A 21,758-nucleotide genomic window follows, 5' to 3' on the forward strand; every position below is an offset into this window, starting at 1 on the left:
GGTTTGCGAGCCGTTACAGGCGCTCGAATATGCGAGCTCACAGCGTGCAGTAACTTCTACTCAAATTGTTCTGATGACTAGGAAGATGGTGTGTGTGCGTGTGTGTGTGTGTGTGTGTGTGCGCACTGGGAAACGCAGCAGCCCCCGAGTCGGGTACAGCCTGAAAGAGAACAGACAGTGTCGTGAACAAGGCTGCATGCGGCACGTCGCACGCCCTCTCTCGCGATGGCACGGCCGCTGACCGCGTCAACCAACAATATTTTACTGGGGAGGGCCGATAAGGGATAGCTTTGGATTGTTTCCAGTGTTTAGCCACTACCTCCAGTAAGGATTTTGTATTACATTTGCTGGCTTTGAGCATCGCTTCGGTTACTCCTCGGAGTCAGTTTTCATGGACAAGTGCAGCGATGTTTGCGTTCAAGTCTGCGAAGACATTATTGTAGGTCAATAACTGTGCTAGGAAACCCAAAAATATAGCTACTATTGAGAAAAATATCCAATATAAAAACGACGAATTGCCTTTTAAAAAGATAGGAAAGATCGCATCCTGCAAGAATATTTAAACAATAATAGAATCTAAACAACTTGACAGCAATTTATGGGGTTGGTATTGTCAGCTATATATTTAATTAAGGAGACCTGAACCCACAAAAATACTCAATCCAGTGTAAATATTTAAAAAATTTCAAACTGTTTTTCGTAAAATGATGGCTTCAAGGAAAAAAATTAAAAACAAAATGGCTGTAAATTTTTAAAATAATGAAAGAAAATCCTGTACGGTAACCAAATCTTAGAACGAAAAATATGTTACAATTTGAAGCTAATTAAAACTTATTTTTTAAACGTTATATTATGCAATTGTAACAGAAAATCATTTAAATATATTTCGTTCTAAGATTTGGTTATTATAGAGGGTTTTTATGTGATTTTAATAATTTACAGTGAATTTGGTTGTATTATTGTTATTTTTTTTGGATTTAAGCCCTTGTTATATGAAAAAAGTTTGCATTTTTTAAACTATTCATTGTGAATATTTATGTACATTCAGGTATCCGTAATGAAAATACATAGCCGACAAAACAAACACCATAGAATTCTGTCACGTCGTTCAGATTTAATTATTTTTTTATACTTGTTATTCATGCACGAGTCGCTAGTATTATTATTATTATTGCTCCCACTTAAAACACCTGGAATTTAGAGAATGCTTTATCCCAACGTTAGTGTGTCTTTCACAGGCTGTTGAATTTTAATGTGTTTCCTACTGAACGAAACGTCAACCATTTATCGTGGGAGATTGGGAATATGTTTCCATTTGAATTTTTTGAGGTTTGAGTAGTATATTTGCGAAACTTTCATGCGCACCTTAAACAGAAAGTCTTCACTTTCTGTGACTTCCTGAGAGAACAAATGAAGCGCAGCGAAAGGCATTGGCCGTCGTATAATTAGGACAGCAATAACAACGAGACTGGGACGCCATTTATTAGGCTTTCTCTGCCGAGTGCCGCTTGTGAATCTCTCGTCTGCAAGTCTCCTCGGCCAAGGAGTACACGCTGTAGTTCTTCTGCTTGTTTGCTATGATTTTACGTTACACGGTTTACACTGAAACTTGTCGTTTCTATCATTTGAAGGTTTTTTTCTGTACGGCTAAAACGATCTCTCTTGCGTTTTTAGTTTTGTCCCAAATTTTATAAACCAGTATTTACTAAAAAAAATTAGATATCAAAAAGAGGTAAGAAATCACGTGACCTTTAAAGCTCAATATTTTTTGACCCAAAAAAAATGCAAGAGAGGTATCGGAAGAAATTAAAAGGAAAATCCGCTAAGGCCCCGCCCACCCGGGCACACACACGGTACGCAGAGCTTCAGGAAAAACCACGCGATTTGGAAACTACTCGAGATATCCGAGTAGGGTCTGTTTGCGGGAAAGCATTTAAGAATTCGCCGAGGGCCGGTAAGTAGTTTTGATTGCGGAATAAGTTTTTAGAACGGTTAAAATGGCTTAAATCCGTTTTTCCAGAGTGATTTTTAGACATGAAACAACCTGGTAAAGATTCTTGACAGCACTTATGGAACTTGCATTACATCTTTACCTTCATTTCTCCGCCATAAAATTCTACGTTCACCGCTGAAATTTCATAGTTGTCCCATGTACGACGAGAAGACTGCGCGCCAGTTGAGAGAGCAGATACCGCGATGGAAGCACCAGCATCACTTACACAGATACACCCCTGACTAGGCGGGCCCCTCAGCTAACAGCAGTGACAACCTGCTCGGCGAGTGGGAGAACCTCCAGTGTCGTAGCAGGCTCCGAGCACCGGGCGAACTGACGCGCCGGAGAGTTTGGATCGGATCCACGAGCCTCGTCACCACCCCCTGGTCGCGAGGTGTCGTGAGTGTACTTGCAGCGTGAGAGCACGCGAGGCTAGTGCGAGTGCTGGGAGACTCGCATTACTGCCCTCCTTTCCGGCGGAGTGTTGCCCCAGCGCGCGGCGTGCGGGCGGGACGCGATAGCCCCTCGCCATGCGCTGGGGTCAGGGGTTATCACAGCAATGGGCCACGTGGGGGTAGTGTGTCACGGTCACGCCTCTCTGGCGACAACCGCGCTGTCTCGTTCCCTCGCGGCGTCGTACAGGGCTCCGCCTACCCGGGCACACACGCGGTGCGCAGAGCTCCAGGAAAAACAACGCGATTTCAAAACTACTCGAGATATCCGAGTGGGGTCTCTCTACGAAAAGCATTTAAAAGTTCCCCTAGGGCCGAAAAGTACTTTTGATTTCGGATTAAGTTTTTAAAATGTATTTTTACAAGAGTTAAAATGGCTAAAACGCGTGTTTTCAGAGAAATGTTTAGGCTACATATTCATGAAAGCACTTAAGGGACTTGCATTACACCTTTATCTTCATTTCTCTACCATATAATGTTATGGTTACCGCTCAAATTTCACAGTAATCCTTGCGCTTAGAGGCTATACCGCGATAGAAATACCAGCGAGCGTCGCTCTTATCATCCCGCCTCACTAACACAGATACACCCCTGACGAGGTGGGGTATCTGTGTTAGTGAGGCGGGATGATAAGCGCGACGCTCGCTGGTATTTCTAGCATGTTATAGCCTCTAAGTGCAAGGCTCTGAACTGGCGCGCAGTCTTCTCGTCGTCACAAGATAACTGTGTAATTTGAGCGGTGACCGTAACATTACATGGATGTGAAATGATGATAAAGGGGTAATGCAAGTCCCTTAGTGCTTTCAAGAATCTGTACTGGTTGTTTTACGCCTAAAAATTACTCTGAAAACATGCGTTTTAGCCATTTTAACTATCCTAGAAATACAGTTTAAAAACTTAATCCGAAATCAAGAGTAGTTTTCGGCCCTCGGGGAACTCTTGAATGCTTTTCGTAAGCAGACCCCACTCGGATATCATGACTAGTTTTGAAATCGCGTTGTTTTTCCTGATGCTCTGCGCACCGTATGTGTGCCCGGGTGGGCGGAGCCACGGTGTAAAGAAAAGGTGGCGAAACCGTCCGGCCGCCCAAACTCGACCTCCAATGCGCACTACGTCACCTTGGTCGCACCGCGCGGTCTACACGCAGCGCGCTTACGGGAATACGACGCAGAATCAGTTCATTTACAATCGTTTGAAAAGTAAGAGTTACCACGAAGCTTAAAAATACTTTGCTATGTACATTGTATAGGATGCATTTAGAACATACAGTTTAAATAAATATATTAGTATCAAAACACTGGGTTTATATTAATAATAAAATTAATGAAGCAATTTTTTTTTCCGCGTTTCATCACTTCAAAATGTTGACTGGGTCTTAGTAGTATAGGTTAGTATTTTCTGGCGCAGGCGCCAGGCGGAGGATTGAAGATTGTTTACATTGTGACGTCACGGCGGCCATCTTGGAGGAGTGTAACGGGACACATCGTAACGGGACAAGTTTGACCTGGAATTTGATCCTCAAAAATCGCCAAAAATGACCAAAATTGGGCAAAAATTGCCCAAAATTCCTCAAAAATCGTCCAAATTTCAATTTTTTTGAAAAAAATTTCCGCCAAAAAATCTCAAATAATTCCACAATTCAAAAATTCGGATTTCGAAAATCCTCAAAAGTCGTTTTGCCCTAGAAAGAACCCAAATTCCTAAAAGAGGCTTAAGCATCCTTGTCTACAGCCTCCGATAAGCCTCTGACGTCATCTAGGATTATGACCGCCATCTTGGATGGTTGTGACCTTGACCTTTGACCTTGACCTTGACCCCGGCGACCATTTTGGATCAGCCATCTTGGATCCGCCATCTTGGATGACGTCATTGTGTTCTCGAAAAATTCCGGCATTGTGTTTTCCGCCATATTGGACGATGACGTCACCGTTGCAATTTACGTTACGGCCGCCATCTTTAACTTTTTTATTTATTATCCGAATTTAATGAAATTTTTTTTAAATTATAAAAAAATTTAAATAATAAAATTTTAATAAAAAAATTAAAAAATCATACATTAACGACACGGAGCTCGGAGTCCTCGGTTCGAACCCGTCGAGTACAAAAAAAATTAAAAATGGCGACCGATCCTTCCCCCTAGGTGGGTGCTAGCAGACTGACTCCCACCACTTTTCTTAAAGCATATATATCGTCACCTATTATGACGTCAAATCCGCCATCTTGTCTTCGTTGCTGGAGACCACCATCTTGTTTTCGGCCGCTAGAGTGCGCTGACGCCATGTTAGTTTAGTTCTTACCCGCTAGAGTGCAGTAATCATTTATTACTAAGGTGCCCGCCATCTTGAAATTTGGCCGCCATCTTGAAAATCCGTAATTATTTAGCTAGAAATTCGGGAAAAGTTCCAAAATTCATTAAATAAATCACTCATTAACTTACATATTGATTCGATCGATTCCTGTCCTCGGTTCGATACCCGATCGATGCAATAATGTTTAATTTTATGTAAAAAATAATAATTTCAATAAACCATGTTCAACATTCGTAAAGAGACTTTAAATCATCTACTACCATCATCCTATCAGACAACAAGACCACCATATTGGAAATTCGTAATTGTAATGCTAGAGATTCGGGAAAAAGTTCAAAATTCATTAAATAAATTTCTAATCCATATAATGATTGATTGGATCGACTTAGGTCCTTGGTTCAATCCCTGGCCGATACAAAACAACTTTAATTTAAAAAAATACTAAAAAAGTGTTAGGTTTGAGAAAATAAAAACACCACAAGTTCTTTTAAAAAAATTTTATTACATAAATTCAATACACTACTACAAGTACAAAAAAAAAAACACTGACAAATTACTAAAGCCTTTTGGATTCCTCGATTCAAACAGTCTTCTTATTGTACGGACTAAGCCTTTTACATGACTTTAAATGTCTATCCGATCCGGTATCACCGCAGCCAGAGACGGACTGAAGTTCATATCACTTATATAGTCTCATTAGCCGGTACAACACATGAGTCAAATCAATAACCATGTTCATTATACGTCTCGGAGCATTTTTTATAATGACGATGTAAGCTATCGAGACGTGAAATTAGTTTATTGCACTTATTGCACTGAAATTGTATTATTTGAACATTATAAGAACAACCGCTTCTTTCATGTCTGCGAGCATTTGAGGTGATAGTAAATGATACACCACAGTATTTGCACTGATGCGAAGTACGCTCTTCATTAATTGAAGTATTCAATGCTGATGAAACTTCAGCTAATGGTGGAACAGCACATATCGAAGTCTCCTCCAGTGTTGTCAGAGGCGTTGCCAACGGGATCTGCTCCAACATCGTCGGCGCCGACGTCATGGTTCCCGTAGTCGATGGTACATCCTCCATCGAGTACGACGTTAAAGTCGGCAAAGATGCCATCGAAGTCTCAAGAACAAGCAATTACACGTCTTATGCACCAGAAGAAACAAACTAGGTGATCCGTACACCGTCGACGTCAGTAACAAAACTGAGCGTCCTGCTGTCTAGGACTCGCTTATATACATGCACCGTATGGAATAATACGCTAGTCAAACCAAGAACATTTTACTAAAATACTAGAGTCAAAACAACATTAAAAAAATAGAAGCACCATCAAAAAAAAAAAGGAAGCACACTTGGAAGCACCTTCAAAAAAGGAAAAAAAATTGGAAGCACCGACTACGAAAAGGCAGCACATTTGGAAGCACCGACTACTTAAAGGCAGCACATTTGGCAGCACCGACAACGAAAAGGCAGCACATTTGGCAGCACCGACAACGAAAAGGCAGCACATTTGGAAGCACCGACAACGCAAAGGCAGCACATTTGGAAGCACCGACTACGAAAAGGCAGCACATTTGGAAGCACCGCCTACGAAAAGGCAGCACATTTGGAAGCACCGACAACGAAAAGGCAGCACATTTGGAAGCACCGACAACGAAAAGGCAGCACATTTGGAAGCACCGACTACGAAAAGGCAGCACATTTGGAAGCACCGACAACGAAAAGGCAGCACATTTGGAAGCACCGACAACGAAAAGGCAGCACATTTGGCAGCACCGACAACGAAAAGGCAGCACATTTGGCAGCACCGACAACGAAAAGGCAGCACATTTGGAAGCACCGACAACGCAAAGGCAGCACATTTGGAAGCACCGACTACGAAAAGGCAGCACATTTGGAAGCACCGACAACGCAAAGGCAGCACATTTGGAAGCACCGACAACGAAAAGGCAGCACATTTGGAAGCACCGACAACGAAAAGGCAGCACATTTGGAAGCACCGACTACGAAAAGGCAGCACATTTGGAAGCACCGACAACGAAAAGGCAGCACATTTGGAAGCACCGACAACGAAAAGGCAGCACATTTGGAAGCACCATCATCGAAAAGGCAGCACATTTGGAAGCACCGACTACGAAAAGGCAGCACATTTGGAAGCACCGACTACGAAAAGACAGCACATTTGGAAGCACCGACAACGAAAAGGCAGCACATTTGGAAGCACCGACAACGAAAAGGCAGCACATTTGGAAGCACCATCATCGAAAAGGCAGCACATTTGGAAGCTCCATCAACAAAAAAAAAAGGCAACAAGGAAGCACAAGTTACGAGATCTAAGTCTTAGAAATCAGAATACAAGAAATAAAAACATTAAATTCTTATAATTTAAATTGTTTATTTTATTGCTTTACATTATACAAATGCAAGTAAAACAAGCCATTATTGTATGTAGCCAGCATTCCTCAGTTCCTTGAGTATGAAGGATATTTCTTTGATGCACGAATAGTTTCCTGCACAAAGCGAACCATGTAGAAGTCTTAACCGGTCAACCAATATGTTTGGATCTTTCCATGATGTGTAATCAATCTCTTCTACCACCATCTTCCTTGCACCTTTATAAATATTATGATCTCTGGTGTCTTCCGTTTTACCACCAACCTCAGGGTAACTTTCATGTTTGAAACGGTGATCATCACAAGCTTGATCAGATTTATTTAATATATCACGTCGTTTCCACCGTTTCGGTCTCAGGACACCGCCACATTCTTCAATCTTGGCAGCTTTAGGTGCTTCATCATAGTCTATGTCTTTGTCAACAGCCTCAGAGTCACTGTAACAATCACCGTAGAAGGAATCGTCTTCACCCAATTTTCCGTAATATTTCGATGTTGATGATGTTGAAGCGTCTTCATCGTCTTCATGCTTCCTTTTTAGGAGTCCATCATTTTTACAAAGTAGGAAAGATCTACTTGAATTCGGCTGGAATATATTCTCACTTTTCACGTTAAGGATTCTTCCATTGTCTTCATTCTTCCGTAAATCATCAACCTCCTTCAATTTAAGTTCTTTGTCGAGATCGGAAGAGCCAAGAAAATTATTGTGGTAATGCAGATCACTCTTCCTTAGGATGGTAGATTCATCGTTGTCCTCTAGCTTGTACGCAGGCTTGGCGCTACAAGTTCTTCCATGTCTTTTTAGGCTCTCTCTCCGCGTAAACGACTTGCTACATCGGACACAACTTATCATATTGCGCAGTGGATTTTTAACACAGTCATTCTTCTCGTGTTGTCTTTTATTCTTTCTCAAGATAAAATCTTTACTGCAAAACTTACACCTATGTTCTTTCGATACAGCGTCAGATCCCAAATCAGAATTCATATTAGTTACTGAGACTAATACCAGATACCAATTGAGTGTTTTAAATTAGATTCAATACTTAAATAGAAATTTTTTCATATTTCATCAGCGAGAATTAATATATCTCCTGCAAAAGTACTTTATGCATGTAGTTCTGCTTTTCAACAACAGATGTCGCCACATGTTGGAGTTACATTTAATTCGATAATTTCTGCTACTAAATCAAAACTTGCAATATTTTTATAAGGTGGAATTAACACATATCATTACTCAGTCAAATTAATATTATGCCATGAGACATCTGTGGAGCACCAACATGCAAGACGAACTTCCTTTACCTTGGAGTCTAGCGAAGCCATCCTTCTTTTGCGATCGTTAGTGAGCATCCCGCATCCCGCATAAAATAACTAAATATTATTTACCTGCAAGCAACATGTGGCGACATCTGTTGTTGAAAAGCAGAACTACATGCATAAAGTACTTTTGCAGGAGATATATTAATTCTCGCTGATGAAATATGAAAAAATTTCTATTTAAGTATTGAATCTAATTTAAAACACTCAATTGGTATCTGGTATTAGTCTCAGTAACTAATATGAATTCTGATTTGGGATCTGACGCTGTATCGAAAGAACATAGGTGTAAGTTTTGCAGTAAAGATTTTATCTTGAGAAAGAATAAAAGACAACACGAGAAGAATGACTGTGTTAAAAATCCACTGCGCAATATGATAAGTTGTGTCCGATGTAGCAAGTCGTTTACGCGGAGAGAGAGCCTAAAAAGACATGGAAGAACTTGTAGCGCCAAGCCTGCGTACAAGCTAGAGGACAACGATGAATCTACCATCCTAAGGAAGAGTGATCTGCATTACCACAATAATTTTCTTGGCTCTTCCGATCTCGACAAAGAACTTAAATTGAAGGAGGTTGATGATTTACGGAAGAATGAAGACAATGGAAGAATCCTTAACGTGAAAAGTGAGAATATATTCCAGCCGAATTCAAGTAGATCTTTCCTACTTTGTAAAAATGATGGACTCCTAAAAAGGAAGCATGAAGACGATGAAGACGCTTCAACATCATCAACATCGAAATATTACGGAAAATTGGGTGAAGACGATTCCTTCTACGGTGATTGTTACAGTGACTCTGAGGCTGTTGACAAAGACATAGACTATGATGAAGCACCTAAAGCTGCCAAGATTGAAGAATGTGGCGGTGTCCTGAGACCGAAACGGTGGAAACGACGTGATATATTAAATAAATCTGATCAAGCTTGTGATGATCACCGTTTCAAACATGAAAGTTACCCTGAGGTTGGTGGTAAAACGGAAGACACCAGAGATCATAATATTTATAAAGGTGCAAGGAAGATGGTGGTAGAAGAGATTGATTACACATCATGGAAAGATCCAAACATATTGGTTGACCGGTTAAGACTTCTACATGGTTCGCTTTGTGCAGGAAACTATTCGTGCATCAAAGAAATATCCTTCATACTCAAGGAACTGAGGAATGCTGGCTACATACAATAATGGCTTGTTTTACTTGCATTTGTATAATGTAAAGCAATAAAATAAACAATTTAAATTATAAGAATTTAATGTTTTTATTTCTTGTATTCTGATTTCTAAGACTTAGATCTCGTAACTTGTGCTTCCTTGTTGCCTTTTTTTTTTGTTGATGGAGCTTCCAAATGTGCTGCCTTTTCGATGATGGTGCTTCCAAATGTGCTGCCTTTTCGTTGTCGGTGCTTCCAAATGTGCTGCCTTTTCGTTGTCGGTGCTTCCAAATGTGCTGCCTTTTCGTAGTCGGTGCTTCCAAATGTGCTGCCTTTTCGTTGTCGGTGCTTCCAAATGTGCTTCCTTTTCGTTGTCGGTGCTTCCAAATGTGCTGCCTTTTCGTTGTCGGTGCTTCCAAATGTGCTGCCTTTTCGTAGTCGGTGCTTCCAAATGTGCTGCCTTTTCGTTGTCGGTGCTTCCAAATGTGCTGCCTTTTCGTTGTCGGTGCTTCCAAATGTGCTGCCTTTTCGTTGTCGGTGCTTCCAAATGTGCTGCCTTTTCGTTGTCGGTGCTTCCAAATGTGCTGCCTTTTCGTAGTCGGTGCTTCCAAATGTGCTGCCTTTTCGTTGTCGGTGCTTCCAAATGTGCTGCCTTTTCGTTGTCGGTGCTTCCAAATGTGCTGCCTTTTCGTAGGCGGTGCTTCCAAATGTGCTGCCTTTTCGTAGTCGGTGCTTCCAAATGTGCTGCCTTTTCGTAGTCGGTGCTTCCAAATGTGCTGCCTTTTCGTTGTCGGTGCTTCCAAATGTGCTGCCTTTTCGTTGTCGGTGCTTCCAAATGTGCTGCCTTTTCGTTGTCGGTGCTTCCAAATGTGCTGCCTTTTCGTAGGCGGTGCTTCCAAATGTGCTGCCTTTTCGTAGTCGGTGCTTCCAAATGTGCTGCCTTTGCGTTGTCGGTGCTTCCAAATGTGCTGCCTTTTCGTTGTCGGTGCTGCCAAATGTGCTGCCTTTTCGTTGTCGGTGCTGCCAAATGTGCTGCCTTTAAGTAGTCGGTGCTTCCAAATGTGCTGCCTTTTCGTAGTCGGTGCTTCCAATTTTTTTTCCTTTTTTGAAGGTGCTTCCAAGTGTGCTTCCTTTTTTTGATGGTGCTTCCAATTTTTTTTTCCTTTTTTGAAGGTGCTTCCAAGTGTGCTTCCTTTTTTTTTTGATGGTGCTTCTATTTTTTTAATGTTGTTTTGACTCTAGTATTTTAGTAAAATGTTCTTGGTTTGACTAGCGTATTATTCCATACGGTGCATGTATATAAGCGAGTCCTAGACAGCAGGACGCTCAGTTTTGTTACTGACGTCGACGGTGTACGGATCACCTAGTTTGTTTCTTCTGGTGCATAAGACGTGTAATTGCTTGTTCTTGAGACTTCGATGGCATCTTTGCCGACTTTAACGTCGTACTCGATGGAGGATGTACCATCGACTACGGGAACCATGACGTCGGCGCCGACGATGTTGGAGCAGATCCCGTTGGCAACGCCTCTGACAACACTGGAGGAGACTTCGATATGTGCTGTTCCACCATTAGCTGAAGTTTCATCAGCATTGAATACTTCAATTAATGAAGAGCGTACTTCGCATCAGTGCAAATACTGTGGTGTATCATTTACTATCACCTCAAATGCTCGCAGACATGAAAGAAGCGGTTGTTCTTATAATGTTCAAATAATACAATTTCAGTGCAATAAGTGCAATAAACTAATTTCACGTCTCGATAGTTTACATCGTCATTATAAAAAATGCTCCGAGACGTATAATGAACATGGTTATTGATTTGACTCATGTGTTGTACCGGCTAATGAGACTATATAAGTGATATGAACTTCAGTCCGTCTCTGGCTGCGGTGATACCGGATCGGATAGACATTTAAAGTCATGTAAAAGGCTTAGTCCGTACAATAAGAAGACTGTTTGAATCGAGGAATCCAAAAGGCTTTAGTAATTTGTCAGTGTTTTTTTTTTTTGTACTTGTAGTAGTGTATTGAATTTATGTAATAAAATTTTTTTAAAAGAACTTGTGGTGTTTTTATTTTCTCAAACCTAACACTTTTTTAGTATTTTTTTAAATTAAAGTTGTTTTGTATCGGCCAGGGATTGAACCAAGGACCTAAGTCGATCCAATCAATCATTATATGGATTAGAAATTTATTTAATGAATTTTGAACTTTTTCCCGAATCTCTAGCATTACAATTACGAATTTCCAATATGGTGGTCTTGTTGTCTGATAGGATGATGGTAGTAGATGATTTAAAGTCTCTTTACGAATGTTGAACATGGTTTATTGAAATTATTATTTTTTACATAAAATTAAACATTATTGCATCGATCGGGTATCGAACCGAGGACAGGAATCGATCGAATCAATATGTAAGTTAATGAGTGATTTATTTAATGAATTTTGGAACTTTTCCCGAATTTCTAGCTAAATAATTACGGATTTTCAAGATGGCGGCCAAATTTCAAGATTATGGGCACCTTAGTAATAAATGATTACTGCACTCTAGCGGGTAAGAACTAAACTAACATGGCGTCAGCGCACTCTAGCGGCCGAAAACAAGATGGTGGTCTCCAGCAACGAAGACAAGATGGCGGATTTGACGTCATAATAGGTGACGATATATATGCTTTAAGAAAAGTGGTGGGAGTCAGTCTGCTAGCACCCACCTAGGGGGAAGGATCGGTCGCCATTTTTAATTTTTTTTGTACTCGACGGGTTCGAACCGATGACTCCGAGCTCCGTGTCGTTAATGTATGATTTTTTAATTTTTTTATTAAAATTTTATTATTTAAATTTTTTTATAATTTAAAAAAAATTTCATTAAATTCGGATAATAAATAAAAAAGTTAAAGATGGCGGCCGTAACGTAAATTGCAACGGTGACGTCATCGTCCAATATGGCGGAAAACACAATGCCGGAATTTTTCGAGAACACAATGACGTCATCCAAGATGGCGGATCCAAGATGGCTGATCCAAAATGGTCGCCGGGGTCAAGGTCAAGGTCAAAGGTCAAGGTCACAACCATCCAAGATGGCGGTCATAATCCTAGATGACGTCAGAGGCTTATCGGAGGCTGTAGACAAGGATGCTTAAGCCTCTTTTAGGAATTTGGGTTCTTTCTAGGGCAAAACGACTTTTGAGGATTTTCGAAATCCGAATTTTTGAATTGTGGAATTATTTGAGATTTTTTGGCGGAAATTTTTTTCAAAAAAATTGAAATTTGGACGATTTTTGAGGAATTTTGGGCAATTTTTGCCCAATTTTGGTCATTTTTGGCGATTTTTGAGGATCAAATTCCAGGTCAAACTTGTCCCGTTACGATGTGTCCCGTTACACTCCTCCAAGATGGCCGCCGTGACGTCACAATGTAAACAATCTTCAATCCTCCGCCTGGCGCCTGCGCCAGAAAATACTAACCTATACTACTGGTCTTGTATTTATCTAGATGCCGCAATGGCCATAAATGTCAGCACTGTCGAAAACAAAACTGATTTTACATAAAACGACACAGAATTGTAATGGGAATTCGAATGAATACACTTCGAAAATATGTATTATGAATATTAATAAAAATAGAGATTGTAAAATTTCAGGATGCCGGCAATAATGACCAAAAATATATTTAAAAATATATTTAAAACATATTATTAAACCAAATAGCTATAAAATATTCAGCAAAAAACAGCTTGCAGGCATTACGCTGAGAATGTACTGAGCGATGGTCCGTGCAAACTACTCGTAGTCAAGACAGGAAACAAAGATGTAATAAGTGCAGGTGTGTGTTTAATTCATGCGAAAGGTCAAATACAATATTAGGCAACTCCCGGAAAATATTGCAGGTATAATATATCCACTGTATTTTTTTGTAAATGGAACAGAATATTCGTGTAAAACTACAGCTATTTGGTAATTTACATAAAAACAACTTTATCATTCCAAAACAATATTGTTTGCAGTAATACTGGGTTTGGATTATTACCCGGGCATTTATGCTTTGTGTTGTCCAAGTACCTCCAATACTTAAAGTTATTTGTAAAACTTCCCTGACTACCTTTCTGGTATCAACTGCGCACATTAATAAGCATAATTAAACAAAATTACGTCAAATTATTGAATATTCGATTATCTTTTCTAGGGTTTGAAGAAATTATGCTTGAATTAAACATCGAATAAAATATAAAATTGTGCGACAATAATTATTACTCGAAAAACGTAGTTCATATATGCAATAATAACCATAGCCATGTGATGTACAAAGTTACAATATCTTTCTTGTAGTATTCAGTGGCGGATTCATAGGGGGGCGCAGGGGGCGCCCCCCCCCCCCCTTGACCAGGGCAGCCCAGCACCAAGCATGGTTCTTGGCAAGGGGAGGGTGCGCACCCGGCCGCCGATGTTATACAATACACATTCATTCATCATTTGAACAAAAAAAAAAACGAATTCACGCACATGCAGGGCCATCGAGAGGGTGGGAGCTACTACGTTTGTCAGGCCCCCTCCCTACTATTTAATATGCAACGTTTCAAACTCTTTCCGTAAACAGACCCCACTCAGATATAGTGAGTAGTTTTCAAATCACGTTGCGGTTCTGAAGCTCTGCACGTCGTGTGTCCAGGTAGGCGCGGCCCTTAACGACAACATGGTAGCATGGACTGGCTGGTAAGAGAGTTCAAGCAGCATCGACGGTGCTGTAACCGCTGTATGACGGCTCGCCTGCGGGGGAACGCAGCACTCGCTGCAGTGCCTGGGTTGGAAGGGGTGGTGGAGGAGGGGGATGCGCCGAGCCGAAAGGTGCCGGCTGCGTGAGTCACGTGCCGCCCACGTGGGTTTGCTCGCGGGGGGGGGGGGGGGGATGGGGCGTGGCGTGGGTCACAAGGTCGCGAACTGCGTCCCTCTGGAATGCTGCGACCCGCACGCTCGGGTTCACAGACCTCCGCCAGGCGCGCTGGCATCACGGCAGCCTTTTGGAGATACCCGGCGCCTCCACCTTTTGAACTGGGAAAAAAAAAATTAAAACAAGCAGCGAGAAGCTGTGCTTAGAGACGATTTGGAATCATCACACAATAATGTTCAAAGACTATTTTTTAATAAAAAAACGTTCTTCTTTTTGTTATTGTTTACTATTGTTTTTTTAATAAAAAAACGTTCTTCTTTTTGTTATTGTTTACTATTGTTTGGCACCATTGACCCCCCTCCTCCCTCGGAAGTGTTTGCAATCCAAACAACGTGACTACTCCTTGCGCTACGTCACATGTTTTTGTCAATTCTGTTGTGTTTGCAAATAAGCCGTTTAAGGCCACCGCATACCCTGACACAAAAACGCTGCGCAGAGCTTCAGAATAAAACCAAGCGATTAAAAAACTGTTGAAGATATTCGAGTGATATATTTTTAAGGAAATAATTTAAGAGTACGCTGAGATTGGATGAGTAGTTATATTTTGTTTTTTATGTGTATTTAGAGGAGAGTGAAAATAGTTCAAACACGTGTATTCAGAGAAATTTTTAGACATGAAACTCCCAATACAGGTTATCTAGGATTATACTACCTATATCTATATTCATATGCCACATAATGTTATGGTTTCCGCTAGAATCTCATAGTTCCCCAATGCACAATGCGCACCAGTTCATAGCCTTGCGCCCAGATGCGATACCGCGCTAGAAGCACCAGCGAGCGCGCATTTATCCCGCCTCGCTAATACAAATCCACCTTGACTAGGCGGGCCCCTTAAATTTCCAACGCTTTACGCTGACGTACACTCTACTAAACACGCTAGTGAATGAAAGTTAACTTTGAGAAACGTGCACAGCTGAGTCATTTAATTTATCAGCGATGCAATTTCAGGGGCAGGTAAGTGGAAGACTGAATACTGGGACTGCAGGGCGGGCGCTGGCGCGGTTAGTGACGACAGCGACGTGTTTCGCCAAGTAGAGCATGATTGCGAGGACATGTCGTCCCACGTCCCTTTGACGAGACCGGGACTTCATGGACAGCAGAAATGCCCAGCATGGACATGTCACGCGGTAAATGCAGAATAACGCGCCTGAACAATCTCCTTACATAGCGCGTTCGTGCAATTCCCGAGCAATGATTGTAAGTTAGATTAGGTTTGCTTAGGTGAAGTAAAGGGCATGGATGTAAGATAATAGGTTGTTGATGAGTGCAATCTTTGCCGTGTTAATAATTGAGGTCAAAATTAGATCGTCTCACCTCCCCCCCCCCCCCTCCCTTTTCCTGGCTAGCAAGAATTATGTTATATTGAAGCTAAACGATAATTCCTTGCTGATATATTGTTATTCTCTTTGTAACATTTTGCCTTTATACCAGCTACGGTTTGCTTCGTTCACTTGGTGCTAATCAGATTGATTTCAGCTTTAGAACGTTCACCCGCTCCATAGACTAAGGCTGGGTTTAGAAGCTACGCGAGGAACGGCAACGACGCAATAACGCAATACGTAACCTTCGCAAGACAATCGCGGTCGTTTACATAGCACTCAAGTCGCAAGACGTCACCAACCATAGAACAAACTTCTTCGCCTGGCTTCTTCTGATGATTCACAATAATAATAGAAATTGTGAACAATCTATACACATAATCTATGCACATAACGTCATGGTTTTTTTTAAAAGTTTGCGAAACGCTTCTCTTCAAAAATGACCGTCGTAAACGCAAGAAAGTCGGAAGTTGAACAACGCTTGCGTTACGTTATTTCGCCCCTGCGCAGTTTACAAATCGGTACTCTTAAAATGTGGTTGCTGAACATTCAGCGTCTTGCGTGCTCGTGATGTTGCGCAGCTCGTAAACCAGGCCTTACACAGACTTGAAATCAGGTAAGAACCACCGTAAACCAACCGAACTCCAGCTGGTCGCAATGGTGTTGGTCGACGGCGGGCAGGAAGGCTGCGGCGGCCCGCTTCCCGTCAACAGGAACCGCGCGGTCGGGCCTCGGGGACGCGCGGACCGCCCTCCGAGGGGCGTAGCTCACGACCCGGGACCCGGCTAGGACGACCCCGCCCCGCGCCGCGCCGGCTGCGAGCCGCGCTCCTCCTTGCTGTGCAGCGTTCCAGCGGGACTTCTTCGCAGCCGGGGGCGATCAAGAGTGCATGCAGAGGGGGATGGAGGTATATCCATCCCCCTCCGAACATCAAATACTAAAAAAATAATCTATATAAATATTTAATTCCCATAAACAAAAAAATATTGAAAGCTAACAATGGGCAAAATGGTTCTAACATCCCCTTTCCCCTTTCCCGAAATGAAATCTGCGTAGGCTAAGCTCCCGGAGGCGTAACGAAAACTGCAACGTCCGGGATTGAAGGCGCTCAGTAAATCTCTTTCACAAGATTTTTTTTGTCGCCATGTTTTGTCACGAATAATTATCGTGAGCGTCTGTTTTGTACTTAATTATTGTTCAGTTTTATCGTTCAAGTTGAATTATTGAAGGTTTTGTTCTATCCTTCGTGTGGTATTATTGATGTGTGAAGTTTCGCACGTGACGACATTACGCCAATATTATAGCAGTATTATTATCCTCATCTTATTTTTACATTAGACCTATTTACACAAATACACTATTCTACGTGAAATATAACACTCACAAATTCTGTATTTTTACTATCAATACCATTATATAGAAAACCAAAAAAATAAAAACTTACAATGCTCCATCTCTGTCTGTCACTGATCCACGTGGTATCCACATGACATGACCAATGGATAAAACCTAACTATTCTCTGACATGAGGTCTTCATGCGCTTTACAGATGCCACAAGACGTACAGAGGAACATATATTTGTAGCAGTGTGGTAGTAAAATACCTATACCGCGAGATGGTAGAGTCCTCAGAGGGATGCATTTTTCGCTATAATAATAATAATAATAATAATAATAATAATATCTGATTGTTCATTAGACAGCAGTAAGGTTTGCCCGCGCTAGCGATTGTTTCCTTGTGGTTGGCGGCCGTTTGTAAGAGAAGTCTCTGCCCTATTTGGCCGGGCCATTCGTTCTGGGTGGCTATGATTGGTGTGCTGACGGTAGGCGTGTACCTGAAGAAACCCAGCCAACCACGGAACACATTCAATACTGCAAAGATATAACAAACAGCTAGTCAGGAAATATTTCCCGCGAAAAATGCATCACTTAATTTTCAGATGGTTGCAGTTTGCGAAACTCGGAAAACTAATTTTTTTACGTACTGTACTACACTTTGCGTCAGTATGTGAGTATGTCCACACCACCAGGTTATTCACTTGCCAGACTTTAACACGGCGTCTTCCTTGCGAGTAAATATCCCGCAGGAGTTGGTGCTTCAGACTTACGTATATAACGAAACAAACACTGTCCGACCAGTTCTTCAGTCAAGTATCTACATCAGCAAGAAGTGACCTTGACAACGCTATGGCGGAAAGAAAAATGAGCCGGAAGGAGGGGAGGGAGGGAGTAGAAAGCAATTTGTGCTTGCTAACGACCAGCATATTAACGACCAAGCGTATCTTAATTAGCCGCACAAAAAAAAATACAGACGGAATGAGTTCCGTCAAAATATTTACCGAGTTCTCTTGCTCCAACAGTCAAAGTGCACTGTATTCTGAATGTTACAGAGTTTCAAGACGCTTATATGCATTAAGAATTTTTCTTTCAAGAAACCCATACGTAAAAATCTCATATTTTAGTCCATCCGAAAAAAAAAAACATTATCCAGGTCTTTTTTCAGCAGTAAAAATTTCAGAAGCTAAATGCACCACATGTATTTAACAGTTAAAATGTAAATTAATACTTGAAATTAGTGACAGTAACTATTGCTTGCATTTTTCTTTTGTTTCACACGTTCATGCCACCAAAAAATAGTACGAAGTTAAGGATACAGCCAGCACGCCAAAAAAAAAAAAAAAAAAAAGTGGTACGGTAAATCTCAGATCGTTTGAGTCCATGAAATTCCCTTTTGAAAAGTGGCAGACAAATTATTTGTTGAAATAACCATATACAAAATAAAACACAAAAACAATTCTTACCATTAGATCAGAATATTAAAATTAATACCAACACCAGTAACCCAGAAAACTAGACATTGTTTGGACTAGGAGTCTAAACATGGCGTCCTTCGATAAATTTTCTGTGTACGTGAAGGATTCTTAAATGAACTTTGGTATAATTACTATACGAAGCAGCTTCCATTGAATAGTGGACACGATGCGTACAGAATTCACATACATGTGTAGTTTTTTAGCTTTAAACGAATACTTTATTAATCTTGTTTAATAAAAGTTTATATACTTTTAATATCGTACCGCCAAATGTCTCAACGACAGATACATGGCCCGAGTTACTATGAGCATGCATGGAGAAATTTAGTAAACAATATGCAGCCAATTCCAGTGGCTATCAATCTATTTTTTAGTTTAATTTGATTTATTTATTTTCAACTTGTAAAAGTAAGCGCTAGTTAGGTTCCAGCAAGTGAGTTAAAGGGCCGTGAAAAATCTCTTAAGTAGTTCCGTAAAATTCTCACATAGCGCAGTGTCGTGGCTGCCAATCACAGAGGAAACTGGTTGCAACGCATTCTATTGGACATTTCGCAACCATCGATACAATTGTTACGGCATAAATACTACAGATAGCAGCACCGCCCCACGAATCAAATTATGTTATTTTAATTTTCTCAATGACTTTTTAAGTTGCAATTATTTCTTGTTATGACCATCAAAGCGTACAAAATGTGTTCCAGGATAGTTTCGCTACCATAAAGTTTCATTTGGCACACCAGCACGCTTGTTACGTCCCCCGATGACCACAAAAATGACTATACACGAGTTAATGGCGCCAGACGCGGGTCCGCCATCTGGACGAAATCAACGAAAAAGTCAGCTCTGCGCATGCGCGGAATTTCGGCAACAGATCGGCAACGGATAGTACACCAAAATCCGTCCCCTAAAAATAAGGGACTGGCCGTGTCCTATCGTGCACTGGGATTACAGGTGTAGCGTATTGGAATACCGGCCTGAAAAGACTAGGCAAGAGCAGCAGTTCTTGTTCGCTACCTTACCCGGACGTCTTGGAACACAGACTGCACGCTAATGACGCGACTACTCACACCCGGGGGTTGCCTGGACAGCGCGAGGCCCGGAGAGGCTGAGCGCGCCCGTCGGCCAATCAGAGGCCGTCACGTGCGCGGTGCGCGCTGCTGATTACAAGCCGCGGTGGCTTTCGTGACCGCGTCCACCCCCTCCCCCTCACACCCTCTAGCTGGGTCACGTGCTCAGACTCGTCGCAGCTGCCACAGCTCAGACATCCCGCGCATGCATAGCGGCCCAGAACTCGACACACGCCGAGAGAAGTCCATGGGCTTATGATTAAATATATGTGTATATGTGAGCCAGTCTTTCAGAACTCGCCAGAGACGCGTAACATCTGACCTCGGTTAACGAGAAAATTCTTGTGTGTTCTCATGTCGCAAATACACTTATGAAACGAAATTTAACGCAGAATTCTTTAAAATAATGCTGAGCGTGATGAACGTACGCAAAGTGTGTTTTTGGCTACATTTCTGGACGCGTATCACACGTAGTTTCCGCACCCGCCGCTAGAATACGCTGCCGGAGCAGCTACGTCGACTATCGGATCATCCAATTTGAGGACCGAAATTTTAAACTATGTAATGTAAACGGCTCCGATAAAAACGAAAAAAGACTTGAATAAATACTAAACCCCGACTTTGGGCCTGATTTCCGACAAGGAATTTTGTTAAAATCTTGTTAAAGTTCACTAAGCAGTTAATAGTATAATGTTTCCCTTTGGCAATGTGAACTTTGGTTCGCACCATCCGCCACAGATGGCAGCACTGTTGTCACACATTTTCCGTTCCATGTGACTTCCGTTCCATTTACGAAATTACTACTACCAAATGCCGTATACCGAGAGCTGAGATGTTATACTTACATCAAAGAAATTAAGTATGTGTCGTACATTTGAGTTGTAAGCATTTTTTTTCGCTCAATAGTTTTATAATCCCCCCACTCTTCACCAACTGATTGGATATTGTGAGTACAAATTTTTGCTACGCAATCACGAAAAACACTACTACTGATAACAATTCAAAATTAAATCAAACATGCTATATACTTTTAGGGAAAAAAAATATTTGCACAACTTAAACTGCGAAAATTTTTAATTGGGTAACTTAGAGTATTCATACTGTAAAAAAATACCTTCTTTTCTTAAATGAGCTATCTTTTCAAATAATTCGCTAAAGTTACCATAGCAATTTGTTTTACAGTATGAATAGTTAAAGAAACCCGATAAAACATTTTTTCTGAATAAGACGTACAAAGAATTTTCTTTCCAAAAGTATATTGTGTTTATTTAATTTTTAATTGTTATTAATAGTATGGTTATTCATCATGGCGTGGCAAAAATTAGTATTAGGCTACATGTATCTTAACATTTGGTACAAGGTAGGGATTAAAAAAAAAATTGAAGGAAAAATGTAATAACTCAAATTATAAGATTTTAAAATTTAAAAAAAAAATTCTTAGAACTTAAAAAATTATGATAATTACTTTTTTTTATCAGAATAGTAATCAAGTGGCGTATTAACTATACTTGGCTTGCTGTTGAGTTGACATTCTTGAAGCATGGTGTTTGTATTTGAACAATTTGAAAGTCAGAAATATGAAATGCAGGATAGTAAACGGCATGCCGGACCGAGGGCTATCGAGCTGAATGGAGGCCACCGTCCCTGCGCGCGCACACGGCAGTTCCGACTGGAGTTCGGACTGGTCGTGTGTGTCACGGACGCACCACAACGCCGACATACCACAACGCCGAAATGCCAAATTGACCACAACGCCGACAGCTAGAAAACTGCTGTGTACCACAACGCCGAAAAATATCATTGCAGGACTGCCACAAAGGTTAGGTTAGGTTAGACTAGGTTAGGTTAGGCTAGGTTCGGTTAGACGAGGTTAGGTTAGACTAGGTTAGGTTAGGCTAGGTTAGGTTAGGTAAGGTTAGGTTTGATTGTGGTATTTCGGCGTTAAGGTACATTTAAGAAACACACACAAATTCATTCAGTTGTTATCTCGGC

The sequence above is a fragment of the Bacillus rossius genome, chromosome 3 (genome assembly GCF_032445375.1).
Source record: "Bacillus rossius redtenbacheri isolate Brsri chromosome 3, Brsri_v3, whole genome shotgun sequence".
Taxonomy (NCBI): domain Eukaryota; kingdom Metazoa; phylum Arthropoda; class Insecta; order Phasmatodea; family Bacillidae; genus Bacillus; species Bacillus rossius.